Genomic DNA, 4881 nt, shown 5'->3' with positions numbered 1-4881 from the left:
CATGAAAGATAGCGGTCATGCATCTTTGAAATGTTGCAGGTGCATTGCACAAACCAAAGGGCATACGCCTAAACGCAAAAGTACCATAAAGGCAAGTGAAAGTAGTTTTATCTTGGTCCTCAGGTGCAATTGTGATTTGATTGTACCCCGAATATCCATCTAAAAAGCAATAAAATTCATGACCTGCTAGTCGTTCAATCATTTGATCGATAAATGGCAAAGGGAAGTGATCTTTACGGGTTGCATCATTCAACTTCCTATAATCTATGCACACACGCCAACCCGTAATAGTTCGAGTGGGAATCAACTCATTTTTTTCATTAGTAATAACAGTAATCCCACCCTTTTTAGGCACACATTGTACAGGACTTACCCACGCACTATCAGAGATAGGATAAATAATACCTGCATCCAAAAGTTTGATTGTTTCAGCTTTTACTACCTCTTGCATCTTTGGATTGAGTCTCCTTTGTGGTTGTGCTAGAGGTGAGTATTTATCTTCCATGAGAATTTTGTGCATGCAGATCGAAGGACTTATCCCTTTTATGTCTGAAACCTTCCAAGCGAATGCTCCTTTATGCTCCTTAAGGAGTCCCAAGAGCTTACTCTCCATATCATCTGTCAAAGAAGAGGAAATAATAACAGGCAATTTATTATCTTCTCCTAAATATACGTACTTGAGATGTGGAGGTAGTGGTTTGAGCTCCAAAGTAGGTGGCTCCTCTAGGCTTAACTTTTGAGGCATTAAATCTTTTCTGTCTCCCAATTCCTCTAGTCTAAGCCTCACTTGCTTTCTCCAAGGTGGAATGGCATTCAAGTGAGCTACCATCTTGCTCGTCCTCCTGCTTTTCAGTAGTGAGAGTGACCTCTAATGGTTCCTTCAATCCGTCCTGCACAAAATCACAAATGAGAGAATCTAAGACATCAATACGAAAACAACTATCATTGTGCATTGTGTGTTTGAGAGTATTAAAGACATCAAAAACAATTTCTTCTTCTCCAACTCTCAGTCTCAATTTCCCTTCTTCAACATCAATCAGTGCTTTCCCTGTAGCCAGAAACGGTCTCCCTAGAATCAAAGGCATCTCTACATCTTCCTCCATGTCAAGTATCACAAAATCTGCAGGAAAAATAAACTTATCCACTTTCACCAAAACATCTTCGATAATCCCACGTGCATATTTGACAGATATGTCAGCCAGCTTCAACGACATCCTAGTTGGCTTGGGTTCACCTAATCCCAGTCTCCTAAACACAGACAAAGGCATCAGATTAATACTTGCACCAAGATCACATAGAGCTTTATGAAAATTAATGTCACCAATAATGCAAGGTATAGAGAAACTCCCTGGATCTTTTTGCTTAGGAGGCATCTTGTTTTGAACTAAAGCGGAGCAATTTTCAGTCAAATTCACAGTCATGTGATCTTCTAGCCTCCGCTTATTTGCTAAGATATCTTTCAAGAATTTTGCATAACTTGGCATATTCAATAAAGCATCAGCAAAAGGAATGTTAATATGCAATTTTTTAAACATCTCAAGAAATTTACCAAATTGTGCATCTAATTTAGCTTTCTTCATTGCTGCAGGAAAAGGTGGGGGGATAACAATTTTATTTTGTGCAATAGGTGTAGGTGTAGAGTTAGAAGACTTACCTCCTCGAGTTTCCCCCTCATCCTCACCGTGCTTGGTCTTTTCCTCATTAGACTCGAGTGCTTTCCCACTATGCAATTCCACAGCCTTCACATGTTCTCTTGGGTTAACTTCTGTGTTGCTTGGCAAAGCTCCTTGCTCCCTATTAGCAATCAACTTAGCCAGTTGTCCAATTTGATTCTCTAATACCTTTATGGATGCATCTTGGTTCTGAAATCTCGTCTCGGTGGCAGAAATAAATTTAGTCATCATTTGCTCTAAATTGGATTTCTCCTCCCGAGGCGGTTCTGGCTTGAATCCTTGGTGCATCCCATATGGTGGACCTCTTTGTTGGCGATTTTGGTTGTTTTGACCTCCCCATGAAAAGTTTGGGTGATTCCTCCATCCCGGATTATATGTATTCGAATAAGGGTCATTTCTAGGACGGTTCTGGAATCCCACTTGTTTTACCGGTGCTCCCTCAGGCACATAGAATGGATTGCCATCTTGGCAATCCTGCACGTCATGCTCACCCCCACACTTGTCACAGAAAATTTCTTGCAGACGCATAGCCGACCCACTCATGCTCATCCCATCAATCTTTTTATTCAACGCCTCTAACTGTGCTGAAACCGCAGACAAATCATTAACTTGATGAACTCCAGCACCTCGTCTCTGCCTATCAGACTGAGGATGATAGCTACTCGCAGCCATCTCCTCCAATAACTCATACCCTTCCTCAGCCGTTTTCCTCAGTAAATTACCACATGCCGCAGCATCTATCATGGTACGGTTAGGAGTAATCAGACCATAGTAGAAAGTTTGAACAACTAACCCAAGCGGCAGCTCATGGTGTGGACATCTCCTCAACAAGTCCTTGTAGCGCTCCCATGCCTCGTAAAGTGACTCGTTCTCATATTGAGCAAAAGTAGTAATGTCGGCTCTAAGCTTCATAGTCTTCGACGGAGGAAAGTACTTGATCAGGAATGCCTTTGCCATATCCTCCCATGTAGTGATAGACCCTACAGGCAAACAGTTTAACCACGACTTAGCTTTATCTCTCAGTGAAAATGGAAATAAGCGCAAACGAACAGCATCATCAGACACGCCATTAAACTTAAAAGTATCACAAATTTCAAGAAAGTCAGCTATATGAGAATTAGGGTCGTCAAGTGCACTTCCCCCCAATTGAACAGTGTTCTGAATCATCTGGATGATAGCTGGCTTGATCTCAAACTGATTAGCTCGGCTGACTGGTCTTACGATGCTTGGACGTGCTCCATCAAGAGACGGCTGTGCATAATCCAACATTGGTATGCGACGTGGTATCTCAACTTGTCTATTGTCACGATGTTCCTCTCCACGTTCTTGCTCGTGTCTTTCCATCTGTTCTTTGAGTCTTTATTGTTGTCTTCGACGTCTAGCTGTGCGTTCAATCTCGGGGTCAAAAGGCTCAAGCTTTATCTCGAGTGATCTTTGCATGCAACACAAGACAAATTTGCAACACAATACGAGTATCAAATAGCAATAAAATCAATAATACTAAAGAATTTAAATGAAAATAAAAAATCGTGAATCAACAGTCCCCGGCAACGGCGCCAAAAACTTGATCGAGCAAAACTTGCAAAGTGAATAGTCCCAAAATTTATTTTATAATTGAAAGCTCGATTTAAATATCGCAAGTGTACGATAGTCAAGTTATAATAAACGTAAGTAAATACGAGTATCGATCCACAAGGACTGCGTTACACTCTTTTTATTTTCAGGTAAAATCTCTTTAGCAACGATAAATTGAGTTGATGATTGAACTAATGTAAATTAAACAATTCAAATAATTAAAATGCAAAGAAAATGTGTTCAAAAGAGCAATGATTAATTTGGATTAAAATCAAATGAGAAACGAATCTGTTGGGAATTTTCAGTTCACCTACCACTCGTGTTTAAATAATTACACTCGACTCTTACTCGTGCATTCGACGGAATTCCCTAGACTAATTAATATACTCTGTCGAGCTATATTAATACTAATCATAAACATGCAGTAATCAAGTATCCTCAATTATTTAACAGTTCAAGATTGCATTACGTTCTATGGAGTCCACTTGCTTTCATCCGAGTGAATTATCGCTATCGACACGTATCCAATTCCGTATATCTACTAAAATTGTAAATCCGTGTACTATTCGATCCTATTGTTAATTATTCTATCGAAATCATTAACAACATGAAATAATCAAAGGAAGTTAGCTAGGCTTCGATTGAAACAAAAGAGAACAATAGCATAAACAAATCACTAATAAAACCGTCGATAAATAATGTTAAACAACGAGTACGGGGTAGGATCCCCTCAAATCCCAACAAATCTAGAATTTAGCTACTAAAATTCATAATAAAAACCAACAACAATCTAAGAATTAAAAACTGAATAATGAAAATACTAAAGATGACGACGGATGACGGCCACGACGCGTGGAAATCTCGAGGTCTTCGAATCTCCTTTGCTCCTAGCCTTTTCTCTAAGAAAAAATGATGAAAATAATGATATCCACCTCCAAAACGGCGCCCCTCTCGTGTATTAGGTCTATGGTGTAGGATAGAGTCCATAAAAAGTGAAACAAATCTTTTCAAATCTCGTGCCTAGCTAGGGCGGTCAAAAGTGTCCGCCCTAGCGAGAGGTTCTCGCAGAAAATTCCTCGGCCATGTCTCTGGGTTCGCTGGGGCGGTCACTTTTGACCGCCCTAGCGAGACTCTTTGGCAACAACTCCTCGGCTAGACCAACATGCTCGCTGGGGCGGTCCTTCTCGATGTTTTGGCACATATTCTCCCACTTTTTGGTTCAATTCCTACAAAATAACCACCAACTACACGAGATCAGTCATATGCTAAATAATGCTAGAAAAATGCTAAATTAAACTAAAACAAACAAATATGATGAATGAATGCGACTCAAAATCAACACTAAAAACACGTAAAAACGAGTCCTATCAGTTCACATATATACGTGTATATTGAATTGGTCCAAATGTTGAGATACATGCAAGAGTCCACGTGTCTCTCACCTCTTCTTTCTTTATTTTTATTTACAACTAGTACTTCGCGCTTGCTTTATGTTTAAGCAAGTATTTTTATTGAGTTTGTTAACTATTAACTATTATATATATGTAGGTATAAAATATGGAGTTGTCCTTCGTTAATAATCTTTTGTATGCATGAGATAAAACCATTATTCTATTCAATTTTCGAGTTATGC

General features: G+C 39.4%; 1 non-coding gene across 1 annotated transcript; it reads left to right on the top strand.

Annotated features, from left to right (window-relative positions):
* Nucleotides 1-2475: 2475 nt before the first annotated feature.
* Nucleotides 2476-2582, top strand: LOC140804103 (small nucleolar RNA R71). Its single transcript, XR_012112062.1, has one exon. It is a non-coding gene; the product is annotated as a small nucleolar RNA R71 (small nucleolar RNA).
* The last annotated feature ends 2299 nt before the right edge of the window (nt 2583-4881 follow it).

Source organism: Primulina eburnea, chromosome 10 (assembly GCF_022965805.1).
Source record: "Primulina eburnea isolate SZY01 chromosome 10, ASM2296580v1, whole genome shotgun sequence".
In the NCBI taxonomy this organism is placed as follows: Eukaryota; Viridiplantae; Streptophyta; class Magnoliopsida; order Lamiales; family Gesneriaceae; genus Primulina; species Primulina eburnea.
Note: the sequence above shows the minus strand (reverse complement) of the source record. Positions and strands in the feature narration are given on the sequence as shown.